Raw genomic sequence first — 18173 nt, 5'->3', positions numbered from 1 at the left:
GTCATTCTCACCGTATTTTGACCAAGGGATGGCACACTCCGAATGAAGTTATCGTGCCGTGTTCTACGTTGTCACTACCTGGGTGAAATTTCAGCTCCCTAGTGTTGCTTTCATTTTGATGTGAAACGCCTTTGATTTAAAGATCAAAGGATTGGACAAAATACCACATTTGAAAGGCTTGAATTAGCCTTCATTTGAAACGCCCCAACGGTCTTAAAACCCTCATTTAAAACCCTACTGCAATATCAGAAGACCAATATGAAGCCATAACCCTGTATGGAAATTCCGACCCGAACCCCCGCCGCCATCAAAGGACCAGGGTCCGTCTGAGTCCCGGCGCGGCGTTTTGTAGTGAAGACGTTACGGCGCTTAGGTCGGGACGGCGCGCGCTGACTGACAGCTCGCACCCGAGGTCAACGCTATTCATCAGACGCTCCCTGACTGGACTTTATTAAAGGTGGCCGCCAAGGCTTTTGATTGCGCACCGTGCATCCCATAATAAGAGGCCGGGGAACCTGTCTCCTGCAATAAGCATAAGGGGGGAAAAAAAGACTATATTAAACGTGAAGAAGAAGAAAAAGAAGGCGGCGGCCAAAAAGGGAGCTTGAAACGGGCGCATTGCTGGCCACTTCTTCAATGCTGTGCACCTGCTTTTGAAGACCTAAGACGTGGACCGCTTAATCCGAGGAGGGATCCAGGGGGACCGAGAAGAGGCCGGGGTTAATCCCCGATGCGGGGTGCCCCCTGGAACCGTCACAAGTCACGCATACTTTCATCTTCGGTCGGTTGGAGCTACGGAACAAGATTATTTACACACTTGTAATTGAAGAAATCACAGTGCGTTGTTCTTTTGGTTTTTTTCCTGACACGTCGGCAAAAGCCCTAATTTAAAAATGTAACCTTAGGTTGAATTCAGCTCAGTTTGAAAACAAATATAATTCCCAATCTTGAAATGCTAACTTTAGCTTCAAATTAACTACTTTTGGAAGCCTCGTTTTTCATTTGATCCTTCGCTGCGAACCCCAAAGGTCCCCAAAAGTCTCACCAACAAAAATTCAACAGAAAATGTTATTTGTCATGCAGCTTTTGTTTATATTTAAAACATTTTTCGTTTTTACAGAAATATCGTGCCTTCAGCAAAGACCAGACCAATTTCAACAAAATACCAACAGACTCGGATTGTTAGAATACCGCACTAACACAACAGTGACACGCCTGTTGCGTTTACTAGTGTAGAGTGCCCCCTGGTGACTAGTAAAAAAAACAAACTGCAGAAGCGGCACGGGATTACAAGCCGCAGGGTTCAACGCATGAGAAAAAAAACAAGTCCGAAATTGACAAGATTTTCATCATAACACCAACACACTGCACCAACACAACAGTAATATGCCAGCTGGGTTCACGAGCAGAGACTGGCCCCTGGCGGTGAAAAAAAAATAGCAATTCTGAATCAAAATCAACATTTCGATCCCATTTCTTCTGTCTCCCTTTGTTTGATTTGTGGTATAATGTGAATTTGGTATACTGTGAATTTTTATTTTCAGCAAGTCTGCATGGTGTGCACTTGTTTGAAGTTCGCCCAATTAATTTCACAGTGCGGCTTTACTCACAACTTCCTTGAGTTTTTTTTTTTTTTCCCACCGTGCACAGAAGTCGGAAAGTAAGACAGGGAAAGGTCCTCTTTTGATTTACGGCGAATCGAAGCGCAAGCAAGCGACGCTAGCCTCAAAACGGCTCACGAGACAAAAACGCGGGATGTCGGCAAGTCATGGCGTCGTCGAGCTCGGCGCCACAAGTGGGGCTGTCATCCGCACGCAAAGTCATAACAAGCTTTTGTCATTCGGGGAGAGGAAAAAAAAAAATCGAAGTTTTTAAAGTCAATGTAGAGGCGCTCATTAAATTTGGAGGTTCAGCGTTACTTCACGTCATCGCCGTTACGTTTTTGCGGCTTAAGTCTGACGCGGATTTTCAGAAATTAACATGACTTTTTTTATTGTAGGTTTACCTCAATATTCAACAAAATACAAATCCCCCTCAAGAATACAAATTCAAAATCCAAATTGCTTTTATGTATTTTGTGTATTTTTTAACGTGAGAAACAAATTAAAAAATGACCACAAAACCTAAAAAGTTCAAACTTTTTTTGTGGATTTTTGTTTATGACCACGACATTATTGCAAATTAACCTCAGTGTTTTTTTTTTGTGCTACAAAAAAAAATTAAAAAAAATATGTATTTATGTTTTTTTTAAAAAAAAAAAAACATTAAAAATGAGAGAAAAAACTTCTTGGTGGATTATCATTTATGACCACAATTACTTGACTATTTTTCCTCCTATATAATAATTTTCATGTATTCTTTGACGAAAAAGTTGAGTTGGCAAATCAACGCCAAGGAATGCTGGAGAAAAAAACAAGGCGTGGATGGCGGACATAGTGACATCATCAAACGGTGACATCATCAAATGGCGACTTCTTAGGATAAATATGGATGTAAATTTCCAAAGCTACGTCAAAAAAGTGGAGTTAGCTAGGCAAAGCCACGCAAACCCGATTGACACCTTTGATTAGACAATTTGGATACGCGCGAGATATTTTTTCAATCGTTCGCTACCGTTGACGTCTATCCACGTCAAAGATCTTTTTTTTTTAATTTGGAGAATTTCATTGTGTACTGTAAATTTATTTAGTCACAGGAGACAACACGGTTGAGTGCTAAGTGATAATGGCTTTATTATTTCCCCGCGTCGATAAATAATTCATAACGCGTTGATTAGATTTTTGCTCGGCAGCCAAGGCTAATCCCGCACGACACGTATTTGCGGAGCTAAGGAGGCGCCGGCGCGCTTGTTGACGCAAGACAACTTGTGCTGGATTTGAGCAGCTGGGGATAAACGCGTGTAATCTGCGGCCAGATTGTCATCTGTGAAGGTGCAGCAACATCCAAATCGCGCTTTTCGCACGCTAATTCGTGTTCCGGAGAAGCCTTGATAAGATTCAGTCGGGGGAATTTCAAGAATTTGGCTAATCAATTTCCCATCTGCGCTAATGGGGCGTCAAATGGACCCAAAAAATATTTAAATACAACACAATGCAAGCAAATGTGTTTTGGGGGTTATTTTGCAATATCTGTGTAGCAAATCTGGAAATCCAAAAATTTCCACTGACTAAATATTTGAAATCAAGGACGACGCAAAACTGCTCGTGTTGTCATTATTTTGTCCCGCGAAAACTTTGAACCACTGCACTCAATATGTTTACATTTTTTTACGTGCTACATTTGTCCAATTTGTCATTCCAAATCCACATAGAAAAGTTGGTCATCAGACCACAACAAAGGGATACTGCCATCTAGTGGTGAATGGTGACATTGCAACTTAAAACTGTAAGAATAACTCATACATTTTCAAAATAAAGATTGCATATAGATAGATGGATAGCTAGATAGATAGCTAGATAGATAGCTAGAAAGATAGATAGATAGATACGTAGCTAGCTAGTTAGCTATGAGATAGATAGATAGATAGATAGATAGATAGATAGATAGATAGATAGATAGATAGATAGATAGATAGATAGATAGATAGATAGATAGATATGTAGCTAGCTAGCTAGCTATGTGATAGATAGATAGACAGACAGATAGATATGTAGCTAGCTAGCTATGTGATAGATAGATAGATAGATAGATAGATAGATAGATAGATAGATAGATAGATAGATAGATAGATAGATAGATAGATAGATAGATAGATAGATAGATAGATAGATAGATAGATAGATAGATAGATAGATAGATAGATAGATAGATAGATAGATAGATAGATAGACACGGCACAGAATGAGAGCGCAGGTCTAAAAATTCTGCTCCCAGTCAGATGCGGGTTGTAACATCACAAAAGCTATTTTGGGTGCGCATGGAGGTGCACCTGCCGCGAATTTGCGCTTCCACGCTTTGCGGGGAACCTCTCTACACAGGAGACTAGGTCACCAAGACATGTTCAATAATTTAACAGGCAACTTTTGTACTTTTGCCTCTGAGAATACGCCAAGGTGTCAAATTTGAAGTCCTCCTGCGATGCGAAGCAGTGTTTATTTGCTTTTCTGCTCTTTTTTTGCCCCGTCCAAACCTTGGCGTCTACCGTCAGACCTCACGTAAAAAAAAAAAAAAAATGTTTGTGGATTGCGCCTTCTGTTTTATTCATGCTAACAGGAATTTTAAATCACAGAGAATCAAGCGCTCGTGTAAACAACTTCGATTGGACTCGACTGGAGTTCGCTTTTGGGTTGGCGCGCCCGGCGCGTCGGCCCGTAGCCCGTGACGGCGCGGCGGGACGCCCGCCACCTGCGAAGGCCAATAAAAGACGGAGACGTGTCGCCCCGCTTGGAGGGGGACGCGCCCCCCCGCGGCCGCCGCTAACGGCTAATGCTCGGCTGCACGCTGTGCGCCCGCTGATGCCAGACAACAAACGGCCCAAGGCCGGGGCGGGTCGGAAGAGAGAGAGAGGCCACCGCGGCGAGACAGACGCACTCCAGTCCTCGCGTCAGAAAAACATCCGAGTCCTTTCAAAGACTCTGTGGGTCGCTCAGGCTTCAACAACACCATATTTGTTCATATATATATATATATATATATATATATATATATATATATATATATATATATATATATATATATATATATATATATATATATATATATGTGTGTGTGTGTGTGTTCTTGAGACGTTTTTGTGGGTCGACACATGATACGAAGCCTTGCAAATTTTGCATAGTGAAATGAAAACTGCTTTCGGGAGCTGAATTTTCAAAAATTTTGAATGTCTAATCCATCGATGGCTGCTGATATGCTCCGCCTACAAGTGATAAAGAAAGTCAACTAAATTAGCATATGTGTGTGTTCATATATGTGTGTGTTCTTGAGACGTTTTTGTGGGTCGACACATGATATAAAGCCTTGCAAATTTTGCATAGTGAAATGAAAACTGCTTTCGGGAGCTGAATTTTCAAAAATTTTGAATGTCTAATCCATCGATGGCTGCTGATATGCTCCGCCTACAAGTGATGAAGAAAGTCACCTAAATTAGCATTAGCCATCTAGCTACCCAGATAACATTTTTTTCAGACATTTTTGTGGGTTTTTTCATGTTGGACACGCCTAATAAACTTCATTAAACTTAAGGGTTGATTTTTGAAAGCAAGTCTCCAATGTCTGCCAGCAACCAATATGGCCGACTTCCTGTCCTTTCAGGAATTGCTTCTTGAAACTTCTTTTTGGGGTGTGGATATTCAAGTTTGGAGGTACTACTCAGACGTTTTGCACCCCGCCGCTTCTTCAAGCGTCTCCAATTTCCCTCCCGGCGACTCGTCCTTTCGTGTCAAGTTCTTAAGTAAGTTGGGAGTAGACAAGTGAGAACTTGTAATCCAGCAAATAAATTGAGCCCGTTTCATCGTCCTCTCTTTTCCATTTGCGTCCAGCTGTTTGGCGCATGCTAGCTAACGCCGCTTTTTCGCATTTCCTCGTTTAACGTGAAAAACTCCCGCTATGATGAACTTTTTTTTTTAAACCATCGCGGTCCAGTGAAGGTCTTGTCAAAGTCGGACCATTGAGGAAAAACATTTGTTTTAGGAGTGAAAAAGCAGCAAGCTTATTTTCCAACTCCGTTATGCAAAATTAGCAAAGGCTTTAGCCCCTTTGCTTCAAGTCTCCACTCTTGCGGCTAATCGCCAGCAGGTTTTTAAACACAGATTAGCGCTGGAGCTAATCGGCCCGCGCGGCTCCCGAGGATTTTGGCGTGTCACTTGGTCCCGCCACCGTCGAAATCAACAACCGCCAAAACACTCCGAAACGCCATCTGTTCACTCTCTCCCCGAACCGGCTGGTGAAGGCGTCATCTGAAAGCCTTACTGTGGCTAAATGCTATTTTTTTGGTACCCTAATTTGATACCCTAATATCAAGTGACTTCAAACTGGGTTTTGAAACCCTAATCTTGGCTATTAAGCCCTTGTGGTGATACTCTAAGCCAAACTTCAAAGTTTGGTCTCAAAAACCAACCCTAACTCCTAACCTTATTTCCGAAACCTAACTTGAAGCCCTAATCCTAATGGGAACCCCTAACCCTGGTTTGAAACCCAAATTTAAACCCAAATTCAATTCTTAAATCAGGCTTTTACCATTCTTTAAAATGTTTTTTGGATTGCATACGTGTTAATATTATTTAATATGGAAAATGGAACGTGTGTGTGGGGGAGGTGGGGGGGGGGGGTCCCCTCTACAATTGGGCTAGATCCGCCCCTGCCCTGAGCATCCCTCCTCATTTGAAAGCAAGGCAAGAAAACAAAACAAACGAGGACAGCTGCCGCCGCTCGTTACGGTTTCAACTTTTAAACGACGTGTGACGCATGCCTGCATTTCTCTTTGTACCCTATTTTCGGGGATGATGACATTAAGGAATTAAAAGTGTGTTTTTTTTTATCTTTGGGGGGGTGAAGGGGCTAAATATAAAATGCGAGAAGCGACTTTACCACATCAACTTTGTGGAAGTTGTCAAGGCGTCTCATCGCAAACAAACAAATGCAAACCGTATCTGCGCTTGCTGATGAGGTTTTTTTTTTTTTAAAGTTGTGCACACAAGTTATTAGGGTGTGCGTGACCCAGTTGCCAAGTTGGAAAATGCATTCGCTAGCTCTCGGGAGGTTGGGGCACAACAAACTTTGGGGAGGCAAATGTCACGTCTGCCTCGGCTGTCGCTAATTGCCAGCCAAAAAACATCTCATGGTTGCTCTCAAAACTTCATTTAAAAGCCTAACTTTGCATTGAAACCCTAACCGTGTCTGAAAATTATATTTAAAAAAAAGCACGATATTAAATGATAACCTGATAGCTTCATTTGAAACCCTACCCGTTTGAAAACCCTAACTTGAAAATGCAATGTCTTAAAAATCTTGGATTAAATTCGAAAATCTAACCCTGGCAAAAACTCGAAACTCCGCCTCTCCTAGCTTAAAACCATGACGTGCATTGACATCTTAAAACCTTAACTTAAAACTGTAATACAATTTTAAAAACCATTATATGGATATTTTTATCATCCGGAACCGCATATGAATTTAATTTCAAACGCTAACCCTGACTGAAAATTAGATTTTAAGAACTTAAATCTGAAAAAACAAACAAACAAAACACCTTTTTTACCGTATTTATAAACACGTTGTAACATACACTGTAAAAAAACAAAATAAAAAATCATGGTAAAATACCAGCAAGTCCCAGAAAAGTACCATTGAATCACGGTCCAAAAAAAATCTATGTTTATGTAAAAAAAATACACAAATATTGATACAATTTCAACAGAATCAATACAAATTTTGACACTAAATTTTCAATACAAAATCAATGGTATCAATCCAGTTTTTTGACCGTAAACGTAGAAAATGTTTAACTATAATTTATCAGTATTTTTCAAGCAACCAACTTGCCGATATTTTACCGTATAAACTGACGATTTATTTTCTTTTTTTGAAGTACTCGTGGGCTTGGTTCAATCGAGTTTAGATGAGTATATTCGTTTTGGAAATAATAGAGCGATCTTACGTGCGTACGCTAGCAAGAAAAAAATGGAGCTGTCGGCCATTTTACGAGCGCGGTTTGAAGCGGACTTGCCGAAAACGAGAGGCGTGGACTCTCCTCGCTGGCTCTCATCATCTCGGTCCTCGCGCTCGCCCTCGGCCTTGTCCTCGTCCATCTTTGAATTAGCGCCGGCTCCTTCTCCCACGCCCCATTACGGAGCGCTGGCCTCGTTCCAATTACGGCACCTCCGCTCACTGTTGCGTGTCGAGTGGCGCTCGGCGCCGCGCTCGCTTCAAGCGCGCTCACAAACCCGCCGTTTCGACCGAGCACATTTTGGGGGTTAGGGTTTTCATTTTTTTTTCAAAGCAGGATTAGGTGTGAGGGCCGCCAATTAATGTTAAAATCCAGAATTTGGGGCTGCAATTTTGAGTTTCTAACCGAGGTTTGGTAGAACCAAAGTTAGGGCTTCAAATTAGGGTTTCAAACCAAAGTTTGGGGTTTTCATGCAAGATTAGGTGTTTGGGCAGCCGGTTAATATTAAAACTCTCATTTTTTTGGTTGTGAGCAAGTGTTTCAGATCAAAGTTTAGTAGTTCTAGTGTTGGGGTTTCAAATTAAGGTTTCAAGTCAAGGTTTGGGGTTTTCAGGAAGAAATAACCAGTTAATGTTGGAAACCATTTAAAAAAAATGAATTGGGGTTTCAAACCAAAGTGTAGGGGTTGAAATTTGGGTTCCAAGCCAAGGGAAGGGTATTACACCAAGGTTTGGTCGTTAGGGTTTCAAATTGGGGTTTCAAGAGAAGATTTGGGATTTGCACACTTTAGTATTTCAAGTTTGGGTTTCAAAGCTATGATGTTGGAGTTCCAACTCATGTTCGGAAAGTGTTTAAACAGTATTTCAACATTGGATCGACGTTCCAAATTAGGGTTTGGAGCCGGTGTCGGTTTTGGGATTGGACTCCAGCAGTCCCCGCCGAGCAGTTTTACACAAACATCAAGATCCAAAACGGATGAGCGGAATCCTCCTGGAGTATTTTTCAGACATGATCATTTCTTTCCTGAAGTGATTTGTTGATAATTGCAATTTTCCGCCTTTGTTGCGCTGGGACGACGCCGGCAAATAATCTCATTTAGCCGTGCTTTAAAAAAAAGAAATGAAACATGTAAATCATAAAAATTTGCAGTTTATGTAATGCTTCTCCAGCACAGGAGTCGTGGAAACCGACAAAAGCGCACTCGCACACATCCCGGCACGTTTTTATGTCCCGGAATGCCGAGCGGCAATGTGCTCCCGTTACATAATGACGGCGGACCCTTTAAGAGCCATTTAAAAGGCAGCAGACAAAAAAAAAAAAAAAAAAAGGCGCACCTAATAGGACATCAAGTATTCATGCGGCACGCTGAGCCCTGACTGGCTTTGCATGTTTGGAAACGACGCACTTCAAACTGAAAGGCGTGAGGAGATTCCCATCAGCTTTTCACTGCCGGCCAAACGCCACGCCAGCGTCTCTCATTACGCATCGTTTGCAAAATCATGGCGGCCTTTATGCATTCTTTACATGATGATAACGGTCCCGTGTTAAAATAGAGCCGTTACACCGTTACCAATGAAACGGTTTTTCAATCGCTACCCGAAACGTGCGGAAATCACAAAGTTTGCTGGTGATATTGACGATCCTTAAATACCGTATTTTCCGCACTATAAGGCGCACCAAAAGCCTTAATTTTTTTTAAAAGCTGATGGTGCGCCTTATAATCTGGTGCGCCTTATATACGGATCAATATTGAGATTGGGATCGGTAGATCCCAATTAAGCTTTACCTGTTTATTCTGTGTGTTTACAGTTGAACAAGGATGCTCAAATTGACATTAAGTTATGCTATTATGAGTTATTATTTGACTTATTATTGTTATTACTTTGAGTATTACTATATTGTGATTGAAAAAGTTTGAAATTGAAAAAGTTTGAAAATATGTCATTAATTGAGGGTGCGCCTTCTAATCCGGTGCACTTTATATATGGAAAAAGATTTCAAATATGTCATTGATTGAGGGTGCGCCTTATAATCGGTGCGCCTTATTTTTGGAAAATGTTTTCAAATATGTCATTAATTGAGGGTGCGCCTTATAATCCGGTGCGCCTTATAGTGCGGAAAATGTTTTCAAATATGTCATTAATTGAGGGTGCGCTTTAGAATCCGGTGCGCCTTATAGTGCGGAAAATACGGTAGATTAAACGCAGAGGTTCCCATGATGCACTGGTCCTAAGACAAATTGATTCATGTCAGTAAAGCACACATCCTAAAATGCATTGACCCAATAAGGAAGCGGTCCCGGGATGCGATGGTGCTCCGGTCCGACTTTCTATCGCCGGTGCGAAGACGCTGACCCAATAACGCAGCGGTCCCAGGATGCACGGACCCAATGGCGTACTGGTGCCAAGACTCATTGACCCAACCAGCTGGCTCCATGACGCAAGTCGGTCAATGATGTATCGATTCGACGATGACGCCCTCCCATGATTCATAAGTCCCAAGCGAACTGAGAACTGATGATTGATTCCAACAGATTATTTTCATTTTTTTTCATCCCTCTTGCTTGTGTTATGACCAAGACCTTCAAGAGACAACCACACAAAAAGCCAACGGTGTCTTGGTCCCGACATCCAAGAGTCTAATTCTTGTGTCGGTGTCAATCTCCAAAGGTCTTCAACACCCAGAGTCTTGGTCTAGACATCCCGAAGCCTCTTTCCTGTCTTGGTCTCAACGTCCCAAAGCCTCGCTCTTGTCTCAGTTTCCACCGCCAAGTCTCTGTCGCAATCTCTACAAGTCTCCTAAAGCTTCAGTCTTGACCTGCGGACGTCTCTGTTCCAACCTTCCAATGGTCTCCTTGTGTCAGCCTTGACCTCCAAAATGTTGGTCTTGTCTCGGTCTTGAACTCCAAAGGTCGCAGTTTTGTCCCGGTCTCCAATTTTACGCTTACTGAGAACCAACTCCGCTGGGATTCCCCATCCATACGGGACCGGAAGAAACGGCGTCATCATCGGATGGTGTGACAGCCTTCCCGTGACCCAAACGACTCCCGGACACTCAACGCCAAAACATTTCACTTGTGTGGAACTCTCAATTCCCCTGGCTCATGTTTCTGCTTCCCGCCAGGAACTTCAAACGGCGGCCCAACCGCCTCCGAACTTTTGGAGGTCGCTCACGTTGGGGAGTGCCCGCTTCCGTCCCGACCGATAAGAAACGTAATGACAACAATTCCACGCGCCGTTTGGGCGTCGCATTAGAAGGCGGGGATTATTTAACTTGTCGCCTTCGGGATTTACGAGATTGCGCCGGCGACGCCGCTGATCAACACCCCTCTCGCTTTTCCGACACCCCCACTCGCATTCCATAAACAGCTCCTAAATGAATAAGCGCCGCCGAAATAAGACTGCCGCTCAATGCGTGACCGTGCTATCCGTCTCGTCAATGAGCCGTTCCACGTTTTGGCGGGGAAATCTTCTTCTTGAGGTTTCATATGTACCTGTACCTTTTTTTTTTGACACAGACTTTGAGATCAAATAAATAAGTCGGTCATCTTTTATACCTGTGTTTCTCAAATGGGGGTACGAGTATGCCTGGGGGGGGCACACAAAGGTTTAGAACTACAGGATTATTCTATGGGTTATCAATCAGTTTTTCTAGTTAGGTCTGACGGATATTCCTCACGATATTTTTGGATGCAGGATCCAAAAATTAGTTCCAATTTTTCCCCTTTCAAAAATCAGGTTTTTGAGATTCAGGATGTTGCAAATGTGTTTTGGGGTTTCAATGGGTTGGGTTATTTTGGGGGATCATTCAATTAACCCAAAAGGTACAGGTAAAAAAAACAAAAAACTAAACAAAAGCTGCAAAATTTGGGTGCTTAGTAAAAATGAAATGATTTGCTCCCATAGTTCCAAAAACAGGTTGAAAAAAACCCAATTTTTGATCCAAAAAAAAAATTGACCCGATATGTGGGTAAATTTAACCCATGTTTTAATCCAAAACCAGGTTGAAAATACTCAATTATGGTTGTTGGGTTATTTTTCAGGATCATTCGATTAACCCAAAAGGTAAAAACAACAACAAAAAAACACTGTTTTGAACAAAAGCCACAAAATTGGGTTGCTTTGTATAAAAATGAAAACAACCCCCACAGATGTGTTGTCATTGTACCCAAACCAACCAAAAACGTTGGCTTGTAGAACCCACAAAGCTCCCAAACGTCTAAAAACAGGTTGAAAATAACCCAATTGATCAAAAAAAGATCTGACTTAATATGTGGGTAAATCTCACATGTTTCATCAGCCTAAATTTTGTCATTTTGAACAAAAAAATTGATATATATTTTTTTTGGATACAACAATCTCAAAGGTTGGGTGCAACTAACCTAATTTCGGGTTAGTCCTTTTTAACCCATGATTGGGTTATTTTTAATCCACCCTTTTTTTTAACGTGGAAAAATGTGGTGACTTTGCACAAAACAACCCACAAAAAATTGGTTGCATTGCGAATAATTTATTCGACCCAACTTTTGGGCCCTTCCCTTCCGGAACCACCAGTTTTTAGGCCCTACCTCCTGCCCTCTAGTGGCCGAGCCTTTCATTTCTCTGCCTGTCACAATACATCACGGCCATAGATAGCAAAGCATAAACATGATGGATAGGTGACGATTTTCAAAGGAGTTAAGCGAAATGAAATGATTCGCTGCGGCGCAGCGAGGTGTTTGAAAAGGCCTCCTTTGGCGCCGAAGCAAAACTAAGGGGATCAGCGTGCTGCGCCACGAGCGTCGCATTTCACCTCCCGCACGGCGCCGGTGTCGGCGACCGCGCGCGCCTCCGCTCTCAAAAGTCGTCCTTCCGCCCGACTCTCTTGTCTCGCTTAAGACTAACGAGGCTCTAATTAGCTCGCTGGCCTTTGCGAGCGAGGGAACGTTGACGGGTGATTATATCAGCGAGCTGGCTCACAAAAGACCCCCCCCCAACCCCCCAACCCCCCCCCCCCCCCTCCCCTCCGAGAGCACGCAAGGAGATCAGCAACCCCAGTCAAAAGGCAGGACCTCAAACTATATTTGCCATTTATTTATTATTAAGTTGAAGTCAGTTGAGGAGCTCCATTCTTCATAGGGATATTGTGACTTCTCTAAGCAGTTTTATAAACCTTTTAAGACAATAGTCACTTATTCCAGAATAACACATTTCCGATGATTTAGACAAAAACGAAACAGCAAAAAGTGAAATCATCCCAAGAAATTTGCGTGGAATGCCAATCGAAAATTGACAGCGTTTTTTCATTTTTTTAAACAGTCGTAAAGTGTAATTTCCCAATCGTCCTTTTTACACCAAACTAACATGGATGGTCAAAGTTACCCAAATCGTAAAAATTCAAATCTACACGAGGAAGAAGTGGAAGGCGGGTACATTTAATAACAGGCCAAATTTCTCTATTCAGTCCATTCAAATACAAGCGATGCTATCGCTAGCTAGCCTTGTAGCCCAATTCTTGCACAAGATAAATTGACGATTTCCTTTTTAATCCAAAGTATTTCAGAGTTCATAACGTGCTGAATAACCCACTTTAGTAAATAGGAGTGATGCTAATTCAAGCTAGCATAGTAGCCAAATCTGTGCACAAGGCATATTTTAATTCATGTATTTTTTTTTAACCTAAAACATTTAAATTGGCTGAATTGCCCAGTTTAGTCAATTGAAATTCGAGTGATGCTAACTCTAGCGAGCGTTTGAGTATAAAGTATGAAAATATAAACATTCATTTAATCCAAAGCTTTTTAGATTTCAAAATTGAATGAATCCCTCAATTTCGAATGTCGAAATACAAACAATAACAATTCTACCTAGAATAGTAGCCACTTCTGTGCACAAGGTAGCAAAATAATTGTTGATTTAATATTTTATGTTTTAAATCGAAAGTGTTTCTGCATTCCAAATTGCCAAATAGTAGCCCAATATGTGCACAAAATAACTTTTTTTTTTTCATATCGAAAAATTGCTGACTTGCCCAATTTGGTCATTTGAAATACTAGCGGTGCTAATGCTAGTTAGCCTGATTTGCACCCACGTTATTATTGTGTTGTTTATGTATTACAATTTTGAACCCAATTTAGCAATAGCATTGTTTGTGCTCCAATTGATTTGCTCCTAATTTGAAAAGGCACCCGTACTATTCCCGTCACGGCAGGAAGTGTTAAAAAATCTCACGTACACCTGAAGTGCCACCCCGCTCACGTACATATAAAAAATCCCAACTGCTCCCATTATTTTGGCGACATAATTTAGCATTCACATGACAACAATGCCCAGTCAAAAGCGAGACTATGAGATTTTTTTTTTTGCGAAATTTGCGACGTGACCAAGCGATGCAAGTGTCCCTAATGAAGTGTCCACGCCGGCGCACATGTAACACATCGCCCAAAGTCGTTAAGTCGTCTTCCAGCCGCGCTCAAACGCGCACAAGCGATTGCAAGCCAATCAACGTGACATTAACGGGCGACGGCGCTTGAGCACGCGCACACGCGCGCGCGCACACACTCCAAGCCCAGCTCGCACGTCGAGGCGTTCTCCTTTGCAGTGGAGGCTGCAGCATCCACTCCCTCACTCTTTTTTTTTCTTCTCCCCCTTTTGCTTTCATGCAGCAAAGCTTCAATTGTGGACGGACGCACGCGGGACATCCAAGTCCCGACGTGCACGCGCACACGCAACCGGCGCAGCCTTCGTCAGCCGCCTTTTGACGACGAACACGCTCGTCTGCCTTCATCGCGATGGGAAAAGTGCGCCCTGTCCTCCTCGTCTTTAAGTTCCCCCTGGCAACATTTCTTTTTCTATTCCCTCACTCGATACAAAATTACAGCTTGGGAAACAAAACGCAGAGAGAGAGAAAAAGACAAAAGAAAAAAACTTACCCTGGCTGAGCTCGGGTTTAAAAAGCTCCAAAACGTCCCTTCGGCAAATCGTCCATTGCGATGATGTTTGCGGTGGTCCTCCGCCTGGCCGCCCGCCCGCTCGCTCGCTCGCTTCCCCCGCGTGTGTGCGCGCGCGGATGGCGGCTGCGGGACCAGCGAGTCCGTCCGGAGGCTGCTCCGGCTCCTCATTGGTCGCCCGCCGCGTCGATCTGCGCTCAAGCCCCGCCCCCTCTCTCTCACCTCTTTCTCTTCATCCCTCCCTCACCTCGCCCGTTATCTCCTCCCTCATCTGCTTTCTCTGTCAACACGTGATTGTATAAGATAGGAATCGGGAAGTGATACGTTATCCCTTTTCTAATTTTACGCACGCGCGCGCAAACTAAATTTCATTTCCGGACTTTTGGCGAAATGCTAGGAAACTTTCGACACCTCAAAGAAAACTCTGCCGTCTGCGGTGCTTCTCAAATGAGGTGTGTGAGACGTTTTAACTCACTGCTTTTCAAATCCAGGGCAAATTAATTGGAACAGGACGTAGAGGGTGCCTGGCTATATTCTTTTTTCTCCATATCATCGAAAGGTTGAGAACCACTGCTCTGTACCGCCATTATGACTTCTGTTAACCCATTCGATGCCAGGGACGAATGTCGGTTTTGAAGAGTCCAGAAATTCAACCCCAGATACTTTACGTATTAAAAAAACGCACATTAATGACATAAACGTTCATATACTTGAGTATTAAATCAATATTTAAGTGTCTGGGATTGAATGCCTGGACTTAAAAAAAAAAAAGTGAAAATATGTCCCTGGCATGACAATGAGTTAAGCATCTTGATCACAGGGCAGTGCCCCCCCCCATTGATGAGAAACTTTTCAAACGCGAGAAAAAATAGAACCATAACCTAACCTAATCCTAACTTTCCGCTGTTTTTGTTGCTATGCGGCCGTGTGCTGCCCCAGCAGGTCATTTGCGGTACTACAAGCGCCGGAGATTAAACGGTGCGCGATACGCCGCGCCAATAAACCCACGAGCGCCACGTACATTTTTCATCTTCACGCGGCCGGTTTAGATGTCCGATTCCTAATTGGTTTTCAGCATTTTGTTCTCAGCATTTTTCAGGAAGTTGTCTCTGAAGATTTATGACGTGAAATTTTCTGCAGCGCTCGCCACTACAAAAAGATGTTTTGTTCATCTCGCTAAATAAGATTCCATCCCACCGAGGTGCCCATTTACGTGTTTGCCTATCTGCAGGGGAAGATAATAAGCGTCTGTGACAGAAACACAGACGACTCACCGGTTAGAAGATTAAGAAGCGGGGGGGGAAAAAAAGATGCGATCGTCATGTGCGCTCACGTACAGACGCGACTGCCTACGGAGCTTCTGTTCACAGGAAACGTAAACAGCATTTGAACCTCACGCTTTGCGCTCCTCGCTGATTTTCAACGAGCCGCGGCCGCGTCTCGGCGCAGACAAAAACACTTCCCGACTGGAGTGTCAACACATTTGGTGACAATGACAGGCTGCGGCGACCCGCCGGGCCTTTGCCGCGCCGGCTGCTGCGCGGCCATCATCTGAGCCGCGTCGCCGTTCCGCGCAGACTCACATTTGAAAGAAGCGGCTGAAAGGCTGACATTTTCTGCATTTGCATGTGGGAGCACAGACATCCAAATGACAAATACCCCCCGAAAGTAGTGCGGGTTAAACTAGGACTGCCGTAAGTTCTCCAAAATAGGTGCAGATCCAACTAGGACTACCGTAAATTCTCCAAAATTGGTGCAGGTTAAACTAGGGCTACCGCAAGTTCTCCAAAATAGGTGCAGGTCCAACTAGGACTACTGTAAATTCTCCAAAATTGGTGCAGGTCAAACTAGGACTAGCGTAAATTCTCCAAAATAGGTGCAGGTCCAACTAGGACTACTGTAAATTCTCCAAAATTGGTGCAGGTCAAACTAGGACTACAGTAAATTCTCCGAAATTGGTGCAGGTCAAACTAGGACTAGCGTAAATTCTCCAAAAAAGGTGCAGGTCCAACTAGGACTACCGTAAATTCTCCAAAACTGGTGCATGTTAAACTAGGACAACAGTAAGTTCTCCAAAACTGGTGCAGGTTAAACTAGGACTACAGTAAGTTCTCCAAAATAGGTGCAGGTTAAACTAGGACTACCGTAAGTTCTCCAAAATTGGTGCAGGTCAAACTAGGACTACCGTAAATTCTCCAAAATTGGTGCAGGTTAAAATAGGACTACCGTAAGTTCTCCCAAATAGGTGCAGGTCAAACTAGGACGACCGTAAGTTCTCCAAAATTGGTGCAGGTTAAACTAGGACCACCGTAAGGCCCCCCGGCCCAGACAGACCGAAGTCTCGCACAAACGTTGCCGTGCGATTACGGCAACAACGTAATAAGCAGTTTGCGCGTCATTCTGGAACGTCCAATGAGGATCTATCCGTGATACATTACCGCTCACTTCCTGCTCCCTTTTTGTATCTACTCAGCCTCAACCGGCGCGTTCTACTTTATAGATCTTGCCCACCGCTACAACCCCCCCTCCTCCCCGCCACCATCTCTATAACGATTCCTCGCTCCTAACCCCCACCGCCCCGATCCACTTCCACGTCCATGACGCATGGTTTCTCCGTCCTGTTGATTTCTCCTCCACGGTCTAATTGATGAGGGAACACTAACAAGTTGCCCTCCCCTTTCTGCTCTCCATCATGCTGTTGCTCCTCAAGGACCTCTCTCTTTCACTCTCTCTCTCTCTCGCTCGCTCGCTCGCTCGCTCGCTCAGTCCTTCTCCGGCTTCCACGGAGGCGTTCATTATTCATGGAGTTAGTCTTTGGATCCGGCGAGGGGGAGCGAAGGCACGGCTGAATTCATGGGCAGACTCAACAGCTGGCCTAAGGCGACGCAGGCGGAGGCGGAGGCAGGTCGGACATGACTGACTGACTAATTGATTGACAGCAACCCGTCGGACGAGGAACACGCGGCGCAACACGGGCGCCGGCGTTCGCTACGTGGCCTAATTGCACTTTCAAAGCGGGTCCGACAGAAATGGAATTTCTTTTTTTTTTTTAAATCCCCGAGGGGTTTTCTGGGGGAAATGCAATCGCGTTTTCTGATGTTGTTGACATCTGTTTCACTGATTGCCGCCCCGAGCGACACTTCATACGAGGGCCGGGGTTAGTTTGGTTGCGGATTGTCGCCGTGGCAACGTGCGTCTCAAATTCAATCGGCGGTCACGCCAAAGCCATATCTAATGTGAAGATATTGGTTTGGCGCCAACTCGCGTCGTCTTTGTGCCAAGGCTACGCCGAAATGAAGGGAGGAGCTTCGTCTTGTCAGAACACGCCATTGGCTGATTGTAAAAAAAGGGCATACCCCCATCTTTGCACCATCTAGAGATACGGATGTTCCTCAACTTACAAACGAGTTACGTTCCCAACCACTGTTCAGAAGTGAATTTGTACGTTTTTCGTAAGACGATAAGTAAGACGATTTCTGAAAATTTGGGTAACACAATAAAGTGGGCAGGGGAAGGATGGTCGGCGTATTGGCACCGGGTATTGGTACCTGCAACGTACGTCTTACCTTGTAAAATATCTTCGATAGAAGGACCAGATTCAGTCACATCCACAAGCGAGATCACGCACAACCCTCCACCCGT

General features: G+C 43.7%; 1 protein-coding gene across 2 annotated transcripts in view; it reads right to left on the bottom strand.

Annotated features, from left to right (window-relative positions):
• LOC148408046 (cadherin-18) overlaps window positions 1–18173 on the bottom strand; it is a 124946-nt gene that overhangs the window by 51971 nt on the left and 54802 nt on the right. The window contains exon 1 of one of the 2 annotated variants that reach the window (XM_088402283.1): window positions 14514–14682. The exons of the other annotated variant lie outside the window; for it this stretch is intronic. The gene's annotated coding sequence lies outside the window, so the exon portion shown is untranslated. Of the gene's footprint in view, window positions 1–14513; window positions 14683–18173 lie in introns of those variants that run through there. 2 annotated transcript variants of the gene reach the window in all.

Source organism: Hippichthys cyanospilos, chromosome 19 (assembly GCF_059441005.1).
Source record: "Hippichthys cyanospilos isolate Australia breed blue-spotted pipefish chromosome 19, RoL_Hcya_1.0, whole genome shotgun sequence".
Lineage (NCBI taxonomy): Eukaryota > Metazoa > Chordata > Actinopteri > Syngnathiformes > Syngnathidae > Hippichthys > Hippichthys cyanospilos.
This window is presented reverse-complemented; position numbering and strand designations above follow the sequence as displayed.